Genomic DNA, 26009 nt, shown 5'->3' with positions numbered 1-26009 from the left:
GAAATCAAAGATAAAAAGTTGCCTCCTCAAAATTATGCTCCCCCACACATGTGGTCTGTTCTTTCTTATATGAAGAATATAGGAAGTATTTAATGAACTGGGTCTTAAGTGAGTATAGTGTGTTGCCCACTGCAACTGTGTGGTCTCCATTAAATGCAATACTGTATTTTTGATGGGCAAGCAAATTGGTTTCTTTTTTTTGTTTGTTTGTTTTGCTGACATTAGCCAGGAGCTTACATTTTCCATTTCCTACAGTAAATTGTGCTTGTCCAGTTTTGAAGAGTACAGAATAAAGGCGTATAGATGTGTGTGTCAAGGGTGGCAATGTAGAAGATGGAGTTCAATAGTGCAGTTTCTGTTGGTTTTAATCTAGATTGAGGTGAATATTTACCTGTCAGATGCTTTCTCTCCAGAAATCACTGCCCTACTAACACTTCTCATGTCCTTGTGCACTCTTTAATTATTAGTATAAATATTATTAGTATAAATATTAATAAATTTGTACAAAGGTATTTGGATTGAAACACTTCATTTAAGTGACTGACTCATTCAAGTGCTCTACAAGCTGTAAGTTAGAGCTTTATTATAGGTTGACCAATTCTGACTTAAGGTGAGATGTGGTCAGTAAACATGGGTTTGTCTTGCTTTTCCCAAGTAGAAAACATTCTTGTTTTGAAGGTGTTATCTGGCGTAATCTCTGTTATTAGAATTAAGGTGGGAAAGTGTTACTGTGAGTGTGCCTGCTATTTTGGCAACAAAATCAGTAGTCACTGGGTACTGGGATGGCTTGAAAGTGCAGCCAATGCAATGTTAGCAGTGATCAAACTGGAGCTTTTGCTGCCGTGTCGGCTGCCAAAGATACATAGTTAGAGCCTTCATTCAGGGAGAATGAGGAAAATTCATAGTCCCATGACATTAAATAAAAAGAACAGCCAAAACCCTTGTTATATATTTCCTATTTTCCATTTCTTTGTATGTGATTTCCTTCTCCGTTACATCTCTCTGTGTCGGAAAGGTTCTTGTTTAAAAGGTTTTGTAGATGTTGGGAACAAAAGCAACTGAATTTGAAGTCTGATCCAGCCAACCAGCTCCTCCTGCCATGTGCGGCTGTTCTTTCCTTTCGAACCCTCCAAAACGACTCTGAGCTAAATGTTTCATTTAAAAAAAAAAAAAAAGAAGAAAAAAAAAGGAATCATCAATCATAACCCTTCTGGCAAGGAGAAGAGGATTCTTCTGAACAATAAATAGAAAATTTCCTTGCATTCCTTTCAACACAGTGTCTGTTGCTCTTCCTGTAGTAACTGTTCTTTCTGTGCACCTACCTATCCTCTTTTCTGTGTGTTTCTTCTTCTCCATCCTCTCTCAAAACATGCTGTCTGCTCCGTCTTTCCAGTTGTATCACATTCCCTGACTTTTATCCTTTCCATCTTGTTTCCATGGGCCTGGTCTAGTACCACTGAAATTAATGGACATTTTGGCAATTTCTTTGTCTATAACAAAGCCGGATGCTGTCTAAGTGCTGCTGCACTTGGACCAGTAGTAAGTGTATCAGGTTCCCTATGAAACTCCATCACACTGGTGCTCAACAGGAAAATCAGTGCTGCTTTTGTCAGGCTAGCCAGGATGTACATCATTACTAAAGAAGCAGTCAGGCTGTATGGAAAATTAAATCAAACTCTAAGATCCCAAGATGAATTGGAGATTGGCTTCCTCCCAGTTCTGTTCCCGAGGCTGAGATCTTTAGCAGACATGCTGGAGTAGGGAAAAGATGGAGCAGGAGAAAGGGAAGTTTTAAATGCCCTGAGGCAAAAGCTTAGCCATCCTTCTCGGCAGCAGTTTCTAGCTCTCTGAAAACCTTACTCTCAGCTACTGAATAAGTGCTCACTGTTTCAATTTCTATATTGTTTTCCTCCTCTCCATAAAAATATAAATATCAGTCTGTACAATAAGGTAGTCTGGCTTTTGGAACAGTCAAAGCTTAAAAAGCTGTTAGAGAAACTTTTATAAAGAGTATGTCACCTGCCTACTGTCCCCACTGGAGAGCCGTGTTAGAAAATCTCTTCCTGAACTGGTGGCTCAAGCTTTCTTTTTAGTTAAAATAAGATTGTCTGCATAAACCAGGCAAGGGAAGAAAGAAAGGGTCTTGAAGGAAGAAAGAGAGATTGAGAGAGGAAGAATCACAAATGAGTGATTGGAAAAATGTCTTTTCTTTGTCCTGTAAGCACTTTAGTGACGCATTAGAAAGCTGGTAACCCTAAGCTTCCTCTTGTCAGTGAAAAACAGGAGGTATCTCTGAACCATAATTCTGCTCAGCTAAAACCTGAGTCAGTCTGCCAATGTACTTGCTGTCTTGTGGATGATAAAGGAACAAAATGGCAACTCACTTTCTATGTTTGATTTCTCAAGCAAATGCTTAAATTTGAAAAGGGTGAAATTGGTCCTTTGTGTATATGGAAGCAATACAGTACAGACAAATCTGTAGGGATGCCAGAGAGAAACCAGGGACACAGAGCAAGAACCAGCATGTGAATGAGCCTGTACTTTTGGGACAAAGGTAAGAGACAAACGAATGATGTCCAGGAGTAGACAGCACCAAGTGATGGGCACTTGTGACAGAGATGGAGCAAATGTGGCTAAAATGTCCCTGTGTTTGCAGCCGTGTTTGGTGCCCAGTGGTGACCAAGAAATGCTGGAGGCTGAGAGGTGTGAGGGCACAGGAGGAAGCAGCCAGCCATCTCTAGCTGCACTAGAGACCATGGTGCACAGAATGTGCTGCAGACTGCTGCTTCTGCAAAGCTCAACCTATCTGGGATTTTACACTTAAAGGGCCTTGTTGACTGCCATTAACAATTTGCAGCAAAATCAGACAAAAAATTATTATTTTTTTTAATGTTAAAAAAGCCACCCTAAATAATTATGTATTTTTTCTCAGATATGTGTCAGACCAGCTGGGTCATAGCAATCCTTGAAAGGTTAGAGAATTTGTTTGCCAGGGGACCATTGCTCTCCCATTTGTTTATTGCTTCATCTGACACCTTATGCACTTCCCATGTTGCGGAGGGTTGTCTATAAATCTTGTACCTTGTACCAAATTAAGAAGACCATCTGTTGAAGAAAGCCTGTGTGAAGAGGTTTCTTGGAATGCAGCACTGATGAAACTGTTGCACCTATACAGTTGTCTGAAGCCCCTCTTTCCCTGCAGAGAAAGGGGGCAGGATTAGTTTTCTGTTGAGCACCACACAGCTCCAGTGAATCTAATTTCCAAATGTCTGTTGATTGGATTTGTGTATTAATGGTTATAAGGATCTTCCTCCTTAAGCTATAAATCACATTTTATGGTATTAATTCATAGGAAATGATTAAAGCATCCTAAATAGGTAAAGATTTACAGGTTTAATATTAGCTGCTTGACTGGCATCTCCCCTTGATGTTGTAGTGCCAGAAGACTGATTGGAGTGAGTTCATTTTTATGGAGTTATTCTTCATTAATAACCTGTTTCTGACTCCATCAAACATGTGCTAGGGACATGGAGACAGTTATTTGTTCTGAATATGAGGGACTGTAGGTTAAATGTTTTCCTTCATTTCAGATTAGTTACAGTACTGTGTTCTCTGCCGTAAGCAGCAACTCACTGCTGAGGGATGTGTGAAACAGGCAGGCAGTCTGGTTATATTCTTCAAAACAATTCCTGAAAATTCAGGGATGTCCATTGTGAAGGGATAGCAGATTTGGCTTTCTTCTTTCTCCTTATTTGATAATGTAAATGTTTTTCATTTTGAAGAACGCACTACCTTTTTAAAAGTAATCTTGATGGGGATTTGAAAACAAGAGGGAATAGAGCCCTGGTAGATCTGCTCAGAAAATGTTTTCCAAGAAGCAGGGAAGAAACAAATTGTTGTGAAAAGTAGTTTGTGAGTTAGTATTTGTGTATTTGAATGGGTAGAGGGCAATGCAAAGAGGATCAGAGATACAGTAATTGTATCTGGGAAGGTCATGCGTAGTCGCAAGAACATTGTCCATTTCTGCTGGTACAAAACAGGAAGATCTTTTTTGAATGACAGGTTGAATTTCAGTCTCTTGGTGCCTGCATGTGCATAACCTGTGTATCCCTAAGTTGCCACATTTCTACAGCAAAAAAAGGCTGTGTAGCCATCTCACTTATCTCCTGTTAAAAATAAACATAACTGTAATGCAGTGGTATCTCCATCTTTATTAAAACTGAAGGTAGTATCTCCATCTTTAATCAGTCTGAAAGGTGCCATGCTTTTTGATTTCCTGAACACGAGACACTTTTTTGACGTCATCTAAATCATATGCATCACGTTGCAGTAAACAGGAAGGTCTTGATGCTACTCACCTCTCACACTGCCCAAACCTAGTTCATTGGGCAAGTTTGGAATAAGAAAGGATCATTTCTTAGCCATCATGATAGAAGATGGATTAAATTGGTCGTTTCCAAATGTTGATCCACGGACCTGAAGGTCTGCAGAGACTGAGCTGACCTTGAGAATTTTCCATGCTTTGATTCAGCGATTAAATCATGTTCGAAGAAGTTCACCAGTCAGAAACATATCATCGGCTGATGATATGGCTGGCAAAATTTGACAGAAGTCAATGCAGTCATGCAGCCCTCACTGCCTGAAGAGCTGTCCTCTTTCTCAGACCGTGTTTAAAATCTCTTCCTGTGAGAGCCCACAGCGGTGTCATTGCTACTGCAGCACTATTTGGTTATCAGTGGGAGGAAAACAGTCTTTGTGATCACCTTTTCTTAAGAAGTGTGTATGGTATAAAAAGTTTTGAACACTTCTGGCTTTTACTTCCAAGAAGTTGGAAGGAAAGAGAGTTATTACCACAGAAAAACAGAAGTATAATACTGGATGTTTGTATGTTAGAGGTGGTCCATGTACAGTGCCTGGAGGATCATCTGGTGAGATGTCACATCATATAAGAAATCTAATACTCAAATGCTGTTGTCATAAAAAGAAGGTTTTACTTTGACTCTATTCCAGTACTCCGACTCTGTTTCAGAAAAATAAAGAACCAGTTTTATAATGAAATTACTTTGCTTTGAATGCTGTTCACATACAGAAAATGAAAAAAACTTTCATGTTCTGGTTAGAGAAATTAGCCCCAAGAACATTTTAATGCTACTCGCTCTTATTTTTGTGTTCCAGAAATGTCTGTGTTGCTTGCTAATGATTATAAAGCATCATCAGCCCATCCTTTGCCATGCATAATGAAAGCCAGCATCTCAGCAACATTAGGAAGAAGCTTTATTTAGATACCAAAAGAAAAGCTTTTTTTTTTCCTTTTTTTTTTTTTTTTAAAGACCAACGATGATTGTGGACAGTACAGCAAATCACAATGTTTTTCACAGCAAAACACAATCAAATGTTTTTATTCTAGCCAACAAACAGGTTTCTGATTCTGAGAATAATACCGTGACACAGAAGGGCATCTCTAGCAGTGTGCCATTAAAACTCCTTGGCCTGTATAAAATCTTGGTTCTGACTGTGTTTAATGAACTTTGGATTCAATGGGACTCTTCCCCTGACACCTACTGACATCTCCCAGGTCCTGTCAATAGACCACTGGGAAGAGAGTTTTCTTTGCCCCACTTAGCAGCCGTTTCACTCTGACGTGCGTGGGAGGCTGAGCAGATAACTGGGGTGTTTGTGAAGATGCTGCTGGCATCTGTGAGTGAGTATAAACTTAGGTTTGGGATCTGGGTGGCTTTTGTGTTTGGTTTTGGGGAGAAAGGAGTGCCACCATTCTCTTCTGATAGAAGAAAAGAGGCATGGATCTGCTTTTGATATCTTTTTTTTTTGTTAGCTCACTGAGTTCAAGTAGAAAGGCACCTGATGGAGCCTCTTATCCCTAGGATGTCTTACTGCTAAATGGATGAGATACCTCGGACTAAGTATGATTATAATTATTCCCTGTTTTCTTGACACATTCCCAGAGCTCACATGTACTGTCTAAAAGGGAGTGGAGTAATAGAAGGGGAGAAACACACTTAAAGACGTGAACTAAGGTTGACAAATCCTTAAGAAATTGCCTTGAATGTCGTAGTTCCCAATTATTCAGGAAGCCTAAAGCCACTGTATGATTTTCCCTTGTTTTGCCTATGATACTGTTTAATACTGCCTCGCTTTTTACTTGTCTTCACTTCTTTCAAAAATGTATTTCTCTTATAGTTTGAATACTGTTTGCAAGGGTATTTGAGTGGCTAACTTTGTTTAGGCTCCAGATTCCCAAGGGTTTCCCCTGAGACAAGTCTGAGATACTTGCATCTTTTTTTCTTATCAAGTAATTCTAGTTTTTAATCCATAAAAAGAAGTTACATTGCAACTTCATGCTTTGAAACCCTACATTTTCTTCTCAAGTTGCTCACTTTACTGTTCGGAAGAGGACATATCTACCACCTTACTGGTAATAGTAATAAAATTCCTTAAATATGTCAGTTCTAACAACAGCTCCTGGAACATCTTCCTGGTGATTTCCTTCTGATGTGACCTGCTGCTATTTACATTAAGAATCTCTGGCTGCTTGAAAAAGGGATCAATATTGCAGCACTCCAGTAGCATTTGGATTTCTTCTTTTGCTTCCTGGCCTGTTTTTTTTTTTTTTTTTTTTTTTTTTAATATTCCTAGGGAAATCTCATCCAGCCTTGCACTGGTCTCTAAGGCGCTGCCCTTTAGTAGCTGCCACCCATCCAGTCAAAGCAGGGCAGAAGCTGCCAAGCTCTATTGCTTCTTTGCTTTATTCCTCGAAGAATGTCCCTGCCTCCTCTTTCTTGGATGTTTTCTGTATAAACATTTGTGACTCTGTCTCAGTGTTAGCCAAGATCATGTTTGCTTGCAATTAGTGGAGCTTTTGAACAGATTTGAGCCAGTGCTACACAGTTCAATAACCACCACTTTTCCACTCTTTTCTAGTAATTCTTTTGTGATGGGCAAATATATTTCACAACATAATAATGTCCCTTGGCAGGTTTGATCTCATTCTCATAATGTGAATGTTTATAGACAATGGACTCAATATGCCAGTTAAAACAGATTTTGATTTTGCTTATCTACAGCCAAAGTTCTTGGCCCCTGGTGCACAACCAAACCATGTGTAAAAAGGTATTCGGCTCGGAATGAGATCACTAACATCTGTTGCGGCACATAACATTTAATCTTCAAGCACCATCAACAACAACAAAAATCCGTCAGTTCAAATTCAGAAATGTAGAAACATGGGCACTGTGAGACAGAGCTTCGATTCCTCTTAACTGCTGCCATGCCTTGTGCACACCGTGGTGCTCTCCTTGCAGCTATGGTAGTCCTGTCCTCAGAAGTCCCAGAGGGTTGCACCAGGGGAGCAAAAAAAAAAATACTTTCTGAGAAGAGGAGCCCAAAAGGCAGCCACTCCCCAGCTGTCCCAGCCCCTGGCAGTTGTGGTCTTGCTGAAAGGAGGTGCCAAAAGGTGGTAAATGAGAGAGATGTTAAGTGGTCAAGCGGGTTTGCAAATATTCCCATAACTGAACATGATGACTGTACTAAAGCTGCTATGTGCCAGTCACCTATGAGTGGCTAAAATGGTGAGATTAATCACTGTAGAAATCTCTCCTAACCTGTATCGTTCTCTACCTTCTAAACAGTTGTTCTCCAAGAGCGTCTGATCTCAAGACAAACAATCTGCAAGCTGTTGAACAACTCTTCACCGTTTGTTTCTTCTGCTAGTGTGCCAGCTACTGTTCCCAAGTTACTACAGTGCTTTTTCTAAGCAGACTGGACAATAACTGCATTGCAAAGTGATCCAGTTTCTGAGGACCGAAAAAAACAAGTGTGGTGTTTTAAGATACCATCTGCATGGACCTTTCCCTGTAGGAGAGCTGGCAGATGCCGCTCTGTGTGAGTGACATCTTACCCACTCCAGCCGTTAATCTTGTAACCCAGTGCAGAAACCATCAGAAGCCTAGGTTAATGTGCTCTGCTAGGAAAAAGGAGATGACATGGTCTCAGTTTTTCCATCCATGTTATGCTGCAGTATTGTTTGGAAGAAGACTCAGGTGTATTCTCTGTACTGTTAATGGCTTCACTGTCTGCGCTGCAATTTGTCGGAGTAACCGCAAAGACAATTTCCTACCCCTTCCCACCATGTTACATCCCTATATTGGCAGCAATCAGATTCTTAAATCACCTGCTGTAACTACCTTTTGTTGTTATTGTTCAGGGGTGGAGGGGAAGACAATTTCTCCAGTAATTCCACCTGAGGACTAAATTGCAAGAGCACAGAAGGTCTTCATATCACTCAGAGGTGCTTAAGTTTTCTAGTCCTTGATGGTACTAACTACTGTCTGAAGGCATCTCACTGCAAAATCTCATCACTATCCAACCATTCACCACAGAAGCAGGTTAATGTAGTTGATTTGATGGAAAGGGTGGCCTAGGTTGTATTTGTGTAAATAGCTGCTTCACTCCTGCACCTTGCTTCAGTTGCATCTTCACCAAATCTGGTGTTCAGAGGCATTAAATCTTTTAAATGTAGTTACTGATATATGTAATTGTATTTTGCTTTTGATCCTTGCCTTTAGTCATTGTCTGCAATGCTGTTTGGCTTATGCTCTAACCTATGAAGTAATAAGTTATCTTAATTTTGGGAAACCTTTGTAGATGGAGAAACATCCCATATATTTGTGTTGGAGCTCATAAGTACTGTGCCTACTTCTAACTTCTACTGACACGCAGACATTGCCCTGATCTTTATAGTAAAAGTAACTCCTAATTATTCTGGTTGCTCTTGATAATCTGCAAATGTAATTTTGAATCTCTTCTTTGTCTTAGTGTTCCTGAGAGACAGCATAAAGGCACAGTTTTCTAACTGTCCTGAAGAACAGGAATTATAAGCCATTCCTACAGGCGTTCCTTCTGGATCAGGATCTAAATTAAGTATCTATGCTTTATATAACTTTCAAAATGCTTGGAACCCACCCTGGAGCTTTTTCAGAAAGCTTATATAGAATGCTGCTTCTAGATATACGTATCTTTTCTATTCGTAGATGGCAGATGGTCTTGGCTTATTCACAGGTTCTGTCCAATGCACCTGGAGTCTGATAGTGCTTGATAATCTCAGCAATCTGAATCACACCAGTGCGTAGTCATGAATTCTTGATAACATAGATGAAACCTCACATTGCTGATGAAACCTTTACTGCTTTTCTTAATCATAAGAAGTCTCTCACATCATTTCACTGAATGCTCTTTTAGACATACATTTGTTGTGCTTCTCTGGTATGGGTGTTGAGGCTATGCTTTTTTAAATACAGGGGAAAAATACCATGACAATGTAAGGGGAATAACATGAGATATCAATGAACTAAGGTAAATTAAGATTTAATGTTATGGCATATTAGTTATATTGTTCTTGTCTGCTAGAGCTACAGCTCTGAGTCCTTGAGGAAGGAAAGGTTTATTGAATTATTCTGTTGTATGACGTTGTTGTAATTGTACCTGCTGGTCTGGTGCTATGAAGTTCCTGATCTCCTTGATTGCTCTGATTTTTCATTGACTCTTAGTTTTCACTGGAAGTTCATCATCATCTTGCATGGGTGAAGCGTGTGTTGCATCAAATGGAAATCTGGGTCTCATGTTCTTTCCAGGAGTCATGGTTAACGAACCTGCACCAAGACTTCCTGTGATTTGCGTACAGTACGTTTTGTTATGCCCTAACGTTCCTTGCAGTGAAATATGTTTGTCATACAGTCCTAAACATACAAATTGGCCCAGTCTTTCCAAGTAATTTGCATGCCAAAGAATTCAGTTATGGCTCTGAATGGGCCTAGGCCACAATTCTGTGAGACAGGCTTATTTAACAGAAATTCTACAGTGTTTGGCACATTGTATTTTGCCAGGGTGAGGAATGAAATGCAGTCCTGGAAAGAGGATTGTCATGCAGATGACTCACTGCAATCAAACACTTTGAGAAAATATGGTCTCTAAATGTTATGTCTACACATAATTAACTGTACTTATTATAGGACCTATAGAAATACAGAAACTGTGAAGTTTAGGGAAGATTAAGTTAGGTTTTCAAATATATACCAGACTGCCCAGTGCTTGGTTTTTTTTTGGGGGGGGGGGGGGGGGGGGGGGAAGGCAATTTCTTTGCCAAGTAAACTGAAACATGCTAAAATGCAAATGTTGATGTATTTCAACAAAGAAATTCAATCGCTGAATGCAAACTTTGTCTTCAAAAATTGAAATGTTGAAAACATCCAGCTTTCAAACTGAAAAGTAGGATCATATATACACAATCTTTATTTAATCAGCAGCTTTGACATTTTTATGTTAAAATTTTCTCCAGAAATTGTATTTTTCCCCCCTGCAATATGCCCAATTTACACACAGTATACTTAAATGCAAATAGACGCACTTAGAGTAGAGCTGACAGTTTTAGTTCCAGATGTGACTATATGTGTATATACATGTGCTATATATAATATGCATAGTAAATATTGATTTTTTTTTCCATTTTCATTACTAATGCCTTAAAATTGAACACAGTGTTTGAGTATACTTGTATAAGAATTGATATCACTAGAGACATGACTGCACGTGCTCTTTATCCGGAGGGCAGGACAAGGTTCAGTAATCAAACAAATTTCTGAATGAAAATATTATGATTTTCAGTGCAGTGGATGCATGATAAACAAAATCAAGCAGTGCCTTATGCTGATAGAGTAGGGCATACATTCCTTCTGTAAGCAGTTTGACTGTTTGTTAATGGCACAAGACAAAAGACTAAAGGGAGATGGATGTACTCTCTCTTTACAACGGGGTGGTTAACTGAGGGGCAAATCCTCTGCTGGACAACAGAAATAATGCCTTTATGAGGAGGTATTAGGAAACAATTTTTCTCTGCAAAAGCTAGTGTTTGTCATACAGAGTAGAGAAAACAGATTGAGTAGTCAGAAGATTAGTAACCTCAGGCTAATCGACACTACAAATCACAATCAGTTTAAACTCCAGGTCTTGGAAACGCTGTCTGAAAACTGGCACCAAGAGCCAGTGGTAGGCTGGCACTCTTCTTTTTCCTCATCAGAATGATGATACCTTCTATTGGCAACGTGGAGCTTGCTCTGTGACACTGGGCGTCCATGCGACGGGCAGAGAAGAGCCCAGGACAGCATGGTGCTGCTAGCCAGCCAGCGTGGCCCCGTGGGCACAAGGACAGCAAGAACATCCTTCTTCAGCTTGGTCAGGAGGGTGTTAGCACAGCACTGAGCCTAAGTTCACAGGGAGCCCCGCCAAGCACCTTTTGGCTCCATACTAGAGGAATGGTGTGCAGGAGCCAAGACAGGGAAGCCCTGAGGAAGAGCCATGGCCAAAACTGTAGAAATCACATCTAGGTCTGAATAGAGCACTTAACTGACCAAATTTGGATTGTCACCAATTGCTTCTATTTAATGAGACCCTGTGGAAACCAGGACCGTACTCTATAAACTTCAGAAAGGGGGAGCAGAACGTCTAGGTCGGTGCTTAACCAACTAGAGTAATCGGTTGTGTGCGAGACACTTTGGGGGATAGCTGCTTTTCAGTTCATGGAAAGAACAAGGTGTCGTTTCGTTTTTTTTAGGGCTGTAAGTTTGTAACTAATTTTTGTCTCTCTTTGCCAGTGTAACGGTTTGAATGTTAATTTAATTTTGCAGAATATCATTTATGTAAATGTAATTAGAAGGGAAACATGATCGGGAGATGCACAGCACCAAAGAAAATTTATTACTCCGAGGGGTATTGCTCTAATCATTCAACTGCAGTATTGAGTTTCCCCAGATTTAATCTAAAAGCAATAAATTACAAAAGGCTAATGTCCTGCCCAACAAAAAGCTGTCATGAACCCAAGTTTCTGTGGGGAAAAAATTCAACTTCATTTCAGCAACAGGCTCTCCTCGTTTACACATTCCTTTTATGATTCCAGTCAAGTCAAAGTAAAATGAATACAAATGTGAGAGTTCGAACACTTTCCCTGAATATGTATGTGTGTCTGTTGGTGATTGTAATAATCAGCAATCCCAAACACTGGGACTCCTCTATCTCTGGCAGAATTAGGAATGCGGTTCCGCAAAGATACAACTGCAAATTCTTCTCCCCACCTTAGCCTGACCCTGTGATTTAGAGGAAGGCAAACTTGAGTCTGATTAATTCCAGTGTCCATATGAAAGTCTGTTGCTAATAGACTGTAGTTTTTGTTCTCCTGCCGACAAAATGAATGAGAAGAAACTCTCCATGTGCCTGAGTGGTAGGGACTGCAACCTGTGTACTCCATGGAAAGCCCTGCCTGTGCGGGTAGTTGCCGTGTCGGTGGTGCTGGCCTGCATTTACTAAAGAGACGCTTTAGTAAAGGGGAATGAAAAACAAATGGATAATCAAATCAGATTGTGTGGTTACTTCTCGAAACCCAAACGTGAGTTTCCTTGGCAGTTCTGCTGTTCAAGGAGCATCTCTCCACTTGAAAAAAACCTACCGTGAAACTTTGTCAGCAAATAAACAACAGCTAGGCAAAATAAGAATGTGAAATGCCTGCCTAATGTGTATGCTAAAACACTGTTAAGTGTTGGGGTTTTGCGGTGCAATTTAGAATGAAGGCTGATGCCAACATTACACTTCTGTAAGAAGGGGAGTAATTAGTACAGGAAATAGGTTTCTTATGTTTTATTTAGCCAAATTCATCTCTGGTTTAACTCTGCTGTAGCCTGGATTGCATTTGTTCTTATTTCCCAGTGTTCCTCTGCACAGTTCTTTCTAACATGACCTTTAATTCATTGTGATTGTCTTTTATTTTAGGTAAGGGCCATAGTTCCTCTGTCAATTTGTTAGCATCAATTATGTTGTAAGCCCGGGTTTCTTGGCTCGCAAGATGAAACCCGTCAGATTTGCAACAAGTTCTTACAAAGTGCAAATTGGCAGGTTTACAGATTCCCACAGCTGTGTATGGGACAAGGGGAGAAGTGCAGGGCTGCAGAGTCAAAGGCACAGAGAAACAGAACTGGGAGAGGAATGGGGATAAATGCAAGCAGCAGAGAAAAGCAACGTCAGTGTTAGAGGCAGGGGAGCAGGGGCTCAACATATGAGTTACTCGTGTCCTTGGGGAGGAAAAACTCTTCTTACAGGGCTGCTTCCACATGGCGGGTACTTTGCGTAGCAAAGTTTTTCTCAAGTTCTGTTTCATTTCAGCCAACCCAAAGATAAACTGAAAGGAGGAAAAAAGATAATAAATTCATAACAACATACATACTGCATCAGCTTTTGGTCTGCGGGGTTCTGGTGTAAAGCTGTTTTAGCTGCAATTTCCACTCACAGGCGTTTAGGGAGGTACAGATGTGTGCAACAGAACATAGGACAAATTACCATGGGTACACTTAATTAACTGTGAACACATACAGTTCTAATCACCTTGTACTCAATCTAATATGTAAGTACAGCCCAGATCATGACAACCTGAACAGTGTCAGGCCTCTACTGTGTGGCTGTATGGAGGGTCTCTCTCAGCTGAGCCTGGTTTCATGGCTTTTGGCATGCTAATCAGTAGAGAACACCAAAACCACAGAGCAGCGTTGGAAAAGGTCTTACCTTGGTGATCCGTGGTGTACACTGATTGAAAGGTGTAGTGCTAAGAGACCTAAGATGTATTTTTTCATTTCACAAGACGTAGTTGCTCTAGCTGTGAAATAATGCTTCGGATTTTTTATCCCTCCACCTTTTTTTTTTTTTTTTTAACATAATGCACGAAGGGGAATCCTACATCATGGAAAATATTTTCTGCTCCAAATGAAGATGACTGTTCTAAAATTCCTTCAGATGCACACATGAAGATTTTATTAGTCAAAGAAGTCTTCCAAGATCATCATCATTTACTAGAATTCCTGTGTTACTCATTCCAATGAGATTTATAATTATAAACTGGTAATTAAAGAGAATTCACTATGTAATTCCATAGGAATTCCACTGTGATCTGACATTAATTAAACAACCAATTATAAATTATAATATATCTGAAGAAAAACCACCAGTGTCTGTATTCCTTCCTTCAGTTACAATGAAATGTTAGAAGGAATTTTGCTTTCATGAGCCGAGCTGTGTTGCAGATTGATCGTTATTGCCGTGTGTTCTGGGTGTGTTTCCACAATGCAGCAACTACATGGATGGGCAGGTTCGACCTACTAAGGATGTGAAAGAATTTTTATCCTTGTCTCTCTTGTAAGAGGCATCTGTCTCACAGGATTCCAACCTTCTGTCTGTTGACAAGTGTGCACGCTTTAACGCTTAGATTTTATCTGACTTGTTATGTAAATTAGACCGATGTGATGCACTGCGTGTGTGCCTGATGCAAACTCTCTCTGTACCTTGAAAGTATATTTTCAAAAATTAAAGCCAAAAAGAGAAAAATAGTAACTGGCTCCAATGAGAATCTCTTTGGAACAGAGAAGACATGATACCAGGTAATGGCATTATTTGGCCATCTGCATTAAAGATCTGATATCTAATGGACTTTGTATTTCCCCAAAATCTGGCAGGTATAGTGCTATCTAGAGAAATATGTGTAATAAAATAACCTGGTACATGTGGATAATCGATACTAAACCTACCTTTCTTTCTTTCTTTCTCTCTTTCTTTCTTTCTTTCTTTCTTTCTTTCTTTCTTTCTTTCTTTCTTTCTTTCTTTCTTTCGTTCTTTTTTGTGTTGTTTTGTTTTGTTTGGACAGTTCAGCTCAGTAATCACCGTTAAGGTGTTTAGGAAGTTTGAGGAAGTGGGATAATACGAAATTCCATAATGTGCAAAGCAATGTAGAGGACAAGACACATAAAAGAAGACAGCAGATTATTTTTGCATTGATGAAGTCATGAGGTAAGTTTTCAAAGCCTTGCCCTGCAGATTAATTTCCACCATCTCCATTAAACCTAATGAAAATCACGTGTGTTTCTGAGTATTTCTTACCATGCTTCTCCCTTGCCTCTTTGCAGTTCTTCCCTGGACCTTCCATATCTCCTTTGATCAAGCTTCCTAGACCTCTCCCCTGAAATGTGGCATCTGATCTGGTCAAAGTTAGTAAGTAATAGAGTGAAGTGTGGCCCTTGTGGTCACCTCTACACCCAGCTTTCATTATAAAGCATCACTGGCCTGAGCACGAAGTAATTCAGGAAAAGAACAGTGTGGCCTGTTTTAGTTGACTATATTAGAGTAACTTGCTGCTCTAAAACACATATGTCTGTAGCAGTAAGCTACCCTTCTCACGGGCTTTATAAACACGGTAGTGTGGCTGAACCAGATTCCAACGCATATGCTTCTATTGCTAGGGTCGGATGTGGTTTTTTTTGTGCGTGGTTTTTTGTTTCTTGCTTTGCTTTTTTTTTTTTTTTTTTTTTTTTCAGGAGAGTATTCTGCCTTTGATGGTATCTGAAATTACACTTATTCCTTGAATGAGAAGGTCCATTTTGGACCTGCTGCTGACTGTTCATGCAAAAGCACTGTCCTTGCAGTCCTTGATCTTTCTCTGAGTTAGTGTAGGTGCATGGATGTACCACTTTTTTCCCTCTGTTGTAATTTTCTGCCATTTTTACAGTATGTACCAGCACTGATCAACTGGAGCAATCTTCTTACTTAAACCCAAACAAATCTGCAATCCACTGACAGTCTTGACCAAGAGATAGGACTGCATGTTGCTTTCTTGTTAATGTGAACATACCTGTTCTCATATAAAATAGATATAGTTTCAGCTGGGAAATTCCTGTGAAAATCTCATCCTGTTATGTTGCATCTGATTTGTTATCAGAGCATCTCTGAATAGCTTTGCCAGTTAGCTGGAGATGTGTTACCGACAGCAAGGAAGAAAATGCAGCTTTGATGTATGCAAATACTATAAACTTACTGGATAAACTCAGCTTCAACAGTGAATCAGCCTAGCCCTGTTGGACCCAGAGAGTATACATAAACTAAACTTGCTGCTTTTACTTGTAACTATCCCTACAAGGGATTAAGCTTTTAAGATCTGGCTACATGCATTTCAGATACTAATATGCTCTTTTGGTTCTGTGCCTGAATAAGATTTAGTGGAATTTGGAGAGCAGCTGGACACTAAAGCTTTAGGAGATCCAGCGTCAAAGCAGGCCTCGTAGTAACCAACATCCTGTCAGCAGATCCAAATGTTCTATATTTAACCTACTATTAAAATTATGTTTTGTTATTTTTGTCTACCTTCAGCTAAAAAGTTTGGTTTCTGTAACATTAGAGAGCAAGGCAAGTTCAGTTAAGGCTATAAAATTTATCTCACTGCTTTCTTTTTAGCTTGCTGTTGATCTCATGGCAGCTGAAAGGGCAAATGGGAAAGATAGATATTATATTTCAAAGGGAAAGTTATGAAAGTCTAAACTGCTTCCAAAGTATATTTTACTCCTAATAATGAGAACTGGATGAACAGCGTTTAAAAAAATATGAACCTGCCCCAACTACATTGGTTCAGAACTAACTGATCTAATGCAGTTTTCCAAAGAATAATTGATATTATATAATCATAACTGGCAGTTTATGTCATGAAAGTGACACTTGACACTTTGCTGCTAACCAGTTTAACATCATCAATTAAAACATCACTTGTGTAATGACATTTTAGTAACCAGTTTAATACCATAAATTATGACATCACCTTCTTTTATGGCATTAGGGTTGAATAAAAAGCTTTCTTTAGAAAAAAATAAAAAGGAAAAAAGGAGGAAACCTTAACATTGTCCCTCATTTTGTGCTCATAAAAGGTGCATATGTTCTAGCGCCCTAGTCACTGTCCTCACTGGGGGGAACTGAGAACTGCAAACAAGTGTGACATAAACAATTGAAAAGAATGTGCTTTGGTTTAGCATAGACAATCTCCCAGTAGACATTAGTGTCCTTTGTATAACACCAATGGAAAACATCCAGAAATGGAGGAGGAAGTATGGGTTTACTCATGGAACCTGATGAACTCAATTACAGTGCAGTAATACTGACTGAGATGTGGTGTGAAAGGTCAAGATTGTGTCGTTACCCACCACAGGGTGTTCTTTTTTTTCATGGTCAATGTCTTTAAAGTAATCCTTTCTATCTTATTCTTCACTGAATGGTCAAATTTTCGTGCTGGAATCTGGTACTTTACATCTCGGACCCTTGTTGACACTGGATTCCATTACGCCTGCTGGTGATTTGAGTCATGATTTGGCACATGGGTCCACCTATTTGTGCTGATTTTGCCTCGTGGAACCATATATGAGCTGCACATGAATTAAGTTTGGAGGACTCTCAATGAAAGAAAGGTCTCTATGAATGCATATCTTTATATGATTAACTAAGAGGACCCAAATACTCAAAGTATATTGTGTCTTTTCAGAGCTGGCTTTCTAAAGGTATATAAAATCAGCTTCCTTCTCTTCCTACCAAGGTCAATAAAACTGTTATCAGTGACCACAGCCACAAGCAGAACAAATCATAATTAAGCATTTTCAAAATTATTCCTGCATTTTTTTTCACTTGAAACTGAATCATTGCCGTATTAAGCTGTGCAGAACTCCATTGAGACTCTACCCTGAGATAGTGTCCAGTATGTCTTCTAATGCTTATGCAGAAACTTAACCTTGTACATGCAGACGGTCCCTGTGAATTCATGTGTTTCTCCTATGGCTTGGCTTCATATCAGGTCCTTGGTTTGCAAAGTGGGTAAAAGGGAGATAATCCTAGATAGGAAGTCAAACTCATATTTTAAAAACTGAGCAACTGTTGCTTATATACTGGGAGATAAGCATTTCCCTGAATAATATGCAGAGTAATTTCCCTTACTATGCAGAGTAATTCCCAGACTGTAAATCAAGGATATGACAAATGGGTGCCACATGCCATCTGGGCAACTGTTCTGTCCTTGATGAAGTGCCCCGTGTTCAAGAGATGTCCTAATACTGGTGAGAAGGTAGTAAGTCAGTATGTATGAAAACACTTCTTAAATTACAGACAAAATTTTAAGCAAATCCATGTAAATTGTCAGTGCATATCTTAGTGGTCTCCTGAGGATGCTATGAATTACCTACTCTCTTTTCTCAACATTTTTTCAAAAGTTTTTTTTCCTCCATGAATATTTATGTCGATGCCTCATTTGCTGACTGAATTTCCACTCTGCTGGAATTATGCTTCCCCATAGTGCACCCAGGAAAGGTGAGCCGTTAGAGGTGAGGAAAAGAGATTCCATGACCTTTAGGAAATAGCAAGTGGCACTAGATAAAACGTATTCTGTGAGGGGTTACTTATGGATTGGTTGGACATAATTACCAAAAAATTATTATCTCTCTGAAACAATTAACTTTTGGTAGATCAGACTCCAAATCTCCAGAAGCTCTGAACTTTTGCAAATGGGCTTTGCCTATTGCCACTCTTAGGCAATGAGTAATTCTTACAATAGGCATGGATGATAGATACCACATATTTCTAGTTATGAGTATGGACTTATTTACAGCTGGCATTTTTTTAAAGTAAGTTGTAAATGTAAAGGTGCTAGATTCAATGCTTATGAATGTGTTTCCTTGGTGATAAAGCTTTCACTAAGCACGTTATCTATCTGTGCTATCTTATATGCAGACAAGAGATGATTCACACTGTATGTTATAGGTCTTGTGCTTTAAAATTGAATCCTCTATTGACTTATGGCTGAGAAACATAGAAATCAAATCCACAGCTGGTTCTTCTTAAAAGTGAAGTTTTGGCAAAAGCAATGAAGGCTTTAATACATTACAAAAGTATGCATTTTTTAAAGTTGTTTCACTTCCTATTTTCTCTCTGCAAAACTCCCTGAAGTTAGGAGGGCTCTTGCGTTTCATCTTGCAGTTTCAGCAGAACATAGCCTTTATTTAGCATTCACCATTACTGCCTACTAAATGCAACGAGGATGTTAGCTCATGGGGGCACACAGATTAAATAAATAAACACATAGAGTGAAATCTCTGGCACAGCGCAAAAAAATTTCTAATGATGAAGCAGTTGTAGTCAGAAATCTCTTCAGTGGAAGAACAGAAGTGGTTTTGGAAAAGTTAAGGTGGGACAGAAAGAATCAGCAAAATCTTCCTTGTCCTGACAAATAATTTTTCTATCACAAGAGTGGGAAGTGCTGGCCCTGTTGAAGTCAAGGGGAGTTTTACAATTCTTTCCACTTAACCTTAATTTGTAAGTAAAATAAGGGAGAGTTGGCCTGTTGTATGCCTGTGGGTAGTCTGTTTTTGCTTTATTCTGGTCTTTGGTAAAAGGATGCTCTTGCTTGTCATCAGCTCTAGCACTCGGGAGCTTACAGTGGTTATAACACAGAAGAACAGGTAGGTGCAAAAGACGCAAAGTGAAAGCAGATCTGCTACCAGTGAGAAACTGCTGATGACAAAAGTGTCATCCCAGCACACATTACACATTAGGGTTCAAGAACTATAAATGGCATGGGGTTATGTGCATTAATTGCATCATAAAGTAGAGCAGCCCCAAAGGAGGTCTGGTCTCAGCTGTGCTATGACTGGGACAACCAATTAATGAGAGATCTTACAATCTCATTAGGCAGGACAGAAGTAGAGAGTATTAATCTCCCATTCTCTGTGTCTGAGACTTGAGCTCAAATATGCAGACTGTTTGCACAAACAATCCATGGAGCAGAGAGGAATGGATCTGACTTTTCCCAAGTCCTGCTTCCAGTTTCAGGGACTGACTTTTCTTCCTTTACTCTTTCCACTGGCATAAGCTCTGCAGTGCTCATCATTGTGCAGAAGTCATCAAAGACTTGTTTAGATTTGCTTTTCATCACTGAATCCAACTTCTGTTTCTAGGTTTTATGATTTTGACAGCTGCTGTGTCATACGATAAACTGTGAGCTGCTCTATTCCCAATGATCTCTTAATTTAAATTCATTCCATTACTCATTGCTGTCCTTGCACATACTAAACTGTCCTATGTGTTAAACTCTTAAGTACATTTTTTTTTGAGAATGTAATTGTTGGGGATTCAGAACCAGGTCAAGTCGCATGGTGTTTCTGAAGCAGAGTGGAGAGGGACATTCTACCTCATGAATGCAAGTCCTGTAGGACCGATTTGGAGAAATCTATTCATTGCTGGGTGGACATGAGTGGAAATGTAAGGTTCTTGGATGGATGTCAGCCACTGAGTGGACTAACACCCTGCAGATGGCTCAGTTAGAGGCCAAAGAGAGGAAGACGATGCAGTGCCGTCTACAGTCTGTATTGCTGCTTTTGGATTTGGTGCCATTGTTGACTTAGCTTTATAACAGCTTCTGCTGGAGCTGGTGCCTAGATCCCACTTTTGGCATTGTTTTGTCTTCTCTTTTATTGTTTTGTCCCAATGTGTCTTTGGAAATGTCAAGAAATGGAATAGGCTCCACTTTGTTGATAGTTCAGGGAACAGAAAGGTTTTCTACCCTCCAGCTCTTGATTGGCCTTGAAATTTGCGTTAATTAGTAGAATCATTAGATCCTCACTCCAATCACCCACTCTGTCTATTCTGCTTAAATATACTACCTCCAAACATAATAAATCTGAAAAAATGTGCGTATTATTTTCTTTCTAAATCAAGTCCAAAAAAAATGAACCAGCAGCATAGTTCCACTATAGTAAATGTTGGTTTTGCTGCCTATTTTTTTCCCCTTGTTTCTTATTCCCCTTTGTTTTTCTGCACATCTCCAGGATACATAAACTCCCTGTCACTCTCAGAGCTCTTCCCAGCTATGCAGCTGCCTGTCAAGGAATACACGGTAAAATTCCTACCACTACCCATTCCTTATACTCAGCCAAGTGTTTGCCAGTATCTACAAATGTCATTTGCTTGCCTAGATTTTACCCATTCCATGAAGATGTTTGCAATTATACAGGAAACAACACAAACCAAAGCAGCTGTCCTCTAACTTGGGGAATTCCTGTAGAACAACTCCCATGGAAAATTCCTGCATCAGAACAATCAAATACAGGGAGATTTGGAAAACTTTGGTTTTACCTAAACTTTAGATGGATAATGCATGCAATTCCTAGAGAGCAGTACCCTTGGTGAAAACTGCCTGAGAGTGGAGTGAGGTGAAAATTACTATTTTTCCTATCCCACCCTTGTTCTAAGTATATTACTGAATAATACTACTAATAAGGGATAAAAAGACTTCGCAGCTTCCTGTTAGTAGTTCAAGATGGAACATCCTTGTGAGAGCAGGAAAATGAGTTTGAAGGAGGCAGGTCCCATCCCATTTTGCTTTGCCATGTTTAAAAATGTGTGAGAACTGAAACTTTATTGTCAGTACTTTCAATTTTGTCAATATTTTCTTATTTATACTTGATTGCAAAAATGATACATTTCTTAGCTAAATAAGTATTTTCATTAATATTATTTCCTACTTCTAAGCTGAAGCATTTTAGGAAAAGTTACAGACAAACAAAATAATAAAATAAAACAAGGTGACTTTTTTTTTCCTGCTGTAATGTTTCATAGTCACAGTTGACAATTTTAGTTTACTGACAGTAAAGTTGTTCAGTAAATACCCTTAATTTCTTTCCCAACCAGAGCCAAAGTCATCTTCCAAGCAAATTCCTGCTTACAATTATGATGTGATATTTCATACCTACAATATCTGTTTCTTAGAACCTAATTATGCGCTAGAGATTATGAACTAGTTACATTCAAGATTATAATCTATTTTTAAGGTTCTTCCTTGTCATTCCCCATTTTTCAGACCCACGGCAAGTATCTTCTAAGTGCACTGGAAACTGCACCAGACCCCAGAAGACAAACGCAGGTACACAGGTGTTGCAAATACCTGACCATCCCACTAACAAGTGGCTTTGCAAGGAGCATTGAAAGCAACAGCTTTGACTTTAAAGGATGCTGCTGCTCTGGCACTGGTGGTGGTGTAAACAAGGAAACATTTTGTCATTATTTATAAATATCCGTTGGGCTTGCATGGCTTCTCAATGGTTGATGTATCAACCTTTCACTAAGTAAAAGATAGATAAGCTAATAGGTACATCAGTTAAACCAAGTCAAGCTTAAGTGTCCTGGATAATAAAGCTTTGCATAAATTCTATCTAATTTAAGCAATTTCAGCAAAAAAAAAAATGTATAACAGGTAGCCAATCTGGGATAAAAGTGTTTTTATTTCAGTACTTTGTTCCTCATAGCATCCTTCACAGACACTATAACATTATTTTAGTCTTTAGAAAAATATCTAACAACATGATTGTCTCACACCAGGCATGATCCCAGTGGAAATTAAAATTGCATGCATTTTCTCATCACTCTTTATTTAACAACTGGGAGACTTTTAATATTTGAAACTCAGCAAGAAAATTGTCTTGAAACATAGAGATTCCTTTGGGGTAATTTCACTTTTTTTTTCTGTGAACTTTAGCTGAGCAATTTTTTTTACAGTAATACAGATCTATGGATTGTATGAATGTTTAGAGGACTTTCTGTATGTGCTTCTCACCTGACATATAAAGAAAAGTAACAAAAACCATTCTAATAAAATCATTTCAGTTAGCTAGCCTTAGTAATAAAGATGCCTTGTTTCACTTTTTTTTCATAGTTCCTTTTAATCCTCATATCACTGGCTTTGCAAGTAAACATAGAAGTCACTGTATTCCTGTAGGAAAGGCAATACAATTGTGACACTTCTTGAATTTTCACAATAACATCAAACAAAAGGGTGAAAGAATAAACAAAACTCTGCTATGAATATTTGGTGGCTAGAACGAGTGAAGGCAGGAAAAATACTTTAATACCAACTAAGATTACAACATCTTATCCAGAGCTATGTTTGTTGGAAAGAGCAAAAGTTGTTTCTAAGAACAGAAGACGTCAGAGAAAAATATACAGACTTCTGCTTTGTTTACATGGAGATCTTTGAAAAGCTTTTGCACTATTACTTTACCAGCTCACCCTAGGCTGAGACAGCAGGGTAGGATGGGCTAGGACAGAAAATAGCATTTTTGTATTGCTGACAAAAAGTGGGATGCTATCCCTGCTGTAATGTCAGTAAGGAGGCGTGTTTTGTTTTTTATTATAACTCTTAAATATATACATGGCCCCAGTGTTAATCAGTTAACAAACATTTTTCTTAGTGATGTTGAGGACACTGATTTTTTGTTTGTTTTCTCTGAGAGGACCTTTGGTGTGTCCAAGAAATCCAGCATTGATGGAACTTGGTAATGCAGTTAGCTTGACTTAGGCAGTAGTGCCCAGAAACTGATGGCTGGTTGGTATTCTCTACAAAATTATCTGTTTTTTTCCCTTCAACATCTAAAGGACAAATGTTTGCACTGCAAAAATACCATTCTAATAGGTTCTTGCAAGTGGTCGTAGAAAAGTGACAGTGGATTTAGTAGGGTTGATTGTATAAGCTGATTTCCATCGGAACCTTTTTCTTTTTGCCTGTAATCAACTCTCAGGAGATAGGCTTGTTAGCAAGGCACCATGGCTATTGCATAGCAGCTTCCTGTGTTCATTATAGCTTAGATCTGTTCTGCAGATTGAAGATGCAGAGGTCAATAAGCACCTTTTGGAAATACTCCATTCACATTCAGAGAATGTGGTTATCATACTCCCTTGCTTTGGGCTTTGTCGCTTGCATTCATGTGTCCAGCAGAGTAACATCAACACTCCTGTCATATTGTGTGCACTCTTGATGTTTCCATCTTCAGCATTTCTGAGATCTGCCAGTCCCCATCAAGAATCTGGGGCTCTTCCCTCGAGTGTTTCTACCAGAGTGAAGCCAGCAATGTCCAAGGCCACTCTTTATGCAGAACTTTATACAGGAACTCTGATTAGTGCCACAGGTTCAAACCCAACTTGTTTACGTGCTGGTATGATTGTACACTGAAATATATGCTTAGATATGTATTTCTTTGGATTTCACTCTTACTTTAATCCTTTATAGTGAATCTTAGTGATAGCATCTTTTTTTCCCACTAAATCTCTCACAGGATTTTTTTTTTTTTAGTGATTTTCCAACTAACAAAGGAACTCAGGTCTCTGAGTTGTTTCAGAAAAGAGACACTGGATCTACACCTCTGGCACAGCATCTGGGAAACCAGAGATAGGAGTTTGGTGTCCTCTTCTACACGTTAGTACCATGAAGTGTGTACAGATACACATGACTGTTTGCCATACCAGAGCATTTGTCATAAATTTCATTTCAGTGGCAAAAGGAGTACCTGGGGCTAAGTCTGTAAGAGAAGAGAAGTCACCAAAAACATTTATTTTCGGACAGTTCTGCCGATCACACAGCAGAAGACCTTAGGAATTTTCATGGTCCAAATGAACTTCAGATACTTGTGGAGTGTGGGTAGCCAGCAGCAGTGTGGTGTTGAAAGGAGTCCACAGAAAGTATTTTGCAAAACTCAAGGTCTGTCACCAAAACATCAGATCACTATCAGAACTCCTAAAAGGCCAGAAGCCTATTGTTCCATGTTTTTTTTTTTTTTTTTTTCCTCTGGAGAAACAGGTTCTCTGGACTATACTTATTCTTCCTTGTAGTTTCCAAAGATCCAGGAAGTATTTTACAGACCTTGAGATAAATGCAGGCATTTATTCCAGTCCAAAATACAGGATGCAGATCTGAAATGCAAATGTCATGGTTCTCTGTCCTAGAGATATCACCCCAACAGTCCTCACCTGCAGTTTCTAAAAGGAGCATGTTCTGGCAATGTTTTAGGTTATTTCTTTTAACAGACCATTTCCGATATAAAACCTTTTGATATCTTTAAGGGTTTTTCAAAGCTCCTTATAATGCTAATTGCATATGTGCAGGAGAAGGAAATTTATGCCTCTCCCTCCCTAGATAGCCTGATAAGAGCCCTAATGAGAAAAAATGCAGGAGACAAATATCTGTTGTCTTGCTTCAGGGCTATCCAAGTATCTCAGGGAAATGCTCCTAACTGAATGCTAAGAGTTCAGTACCCTGGTAGCGGGTGGAAAGAGCATGTTCCTGAAAAGGGAAGGCTTATAGGTAGGCTCAAGGTAGGCTCTGACTGCCCTTGAAATCATTATGCCAAGAATAGGGGCATTGAGGTTATCAGAGTTACCTGCATGCAAGCCAAGTGCATCAGAAGGGCCAGTTTGGACCAGTAATTTTCAAAGGTTTCTGTAAAACCTCATACTGTTCAGCCCACACATTCATATGTTCAAGAGGAACCTTTGGAGAAAGTTACCGCTGCAGTCTTTCCAGGCAGTGGGCTCTTTGCCAGTGGCTGATTTTGCATTCTAAACCTTGGCAATTGAGTTAAAATGTTTGAGGCTGGGGTTGTCTTTGTGCACAGCCTTGCACAGCAAACACTAACCTATGATCTGGTTATTATGTGCAGTGGTGTTGTGGAAGGCCAGATATCCATGTCAAAATTTAACTTTATTTCCTACTGAAAAGCCCTGTCATCACCTTGTCTAATCTTAGGCACTGAAAAGATTTGGTTTGTATCAGTCATGGGTGACTCTTTGGAGTGTACACAACTCTTACCAGATTATTTGCTGAGGCTGCCAGTCATTTCTGTTTGCAGACATCCTTAGTTACCCTTTTAAATGTTGCACCTCTCTTTATCATGGTCTTTCAACCCTACTGAAATCTTTGTGATCATTTCCTACAGCCTGTTTCTCCTGTATTACCATGACTGGTACAAGCATGTTAAAGATTCTCCCTTTTTTATTCCATCCATAATATCAGTATTTTAGGACCAAACAGGTAAACTGATTGACAGAATCTGTTGGGCTGCAGAAGGCATTTTATTTCTTGTTCCCTTTGGTATTTTAACAAGGGCAATCAACTTAATTCCACATTCTCTTGTGAGATTTTGCCTTCTGGGTAAAGAACATCCTTTACCTCCCCTTCTCCCCCTTTTCCCAAACAATCTTCTGCTGTTCTGGGAAGATGGAATGTATAGGTGATATCCCTTTCAGAAAATACATCCATAATATATCACAAGTATTGTCAT

General features: G+C 39.2%; 1 long non-coding RNA gene across 13 annotated transcripts in view; it reads left to right on the top strand.

Annotated features, from left to right (window-relative positions):
- LOC106044706 (uncharacterized) overlaps nt 1–26009 on the top strand; it is a 445326-nt gene that overhangs the window by 372275 nt on the left and 47042 nt on the right. For 10 of the 13 annotated variants that reach the window (XR_010830788.1, XR_010830791.1, XR_010830787.1 and 7 more), the window contains 4 exons: nt 14750–14892; nt 15009–15093; nt 20730–20797; nt 21761–21823. This is a non-coding gene — a long non-coding RNA (uncharacterized lncRNA). The remainder of the gene's footprint in view (nt 1–14749; nt 14893–15008; nt 15094–20729; nt 20798–21760; nt 21824–26009) is intronic. The other 3 variants (XR_010830789.1, XR_007162102.2, XR_007162095.2) reach the window with 3 other exon arrangements.

The sequence above is a fragment of the Anser cygnoides genome, chromosome 3 (assembly GCF_040182565.1).
Source record: "Anser cygnoides isolate HZ-2024a breed goose chromosome 3, Taihu_goose_T2T_genome, whole genome shotgun sequence".
Taxonomy (NCBI): domain Eukaryota; kingdom Metazoa; phylum Chordata; class Aves; order Anseriformes; family Anatidae; genus Anser; species Anser cygnoides.
The sequence above is the reverse complement of the archived record's forward strand: the minus strand, read 5'-3'. Positions and strand labels throughout refer to the sequence as shown.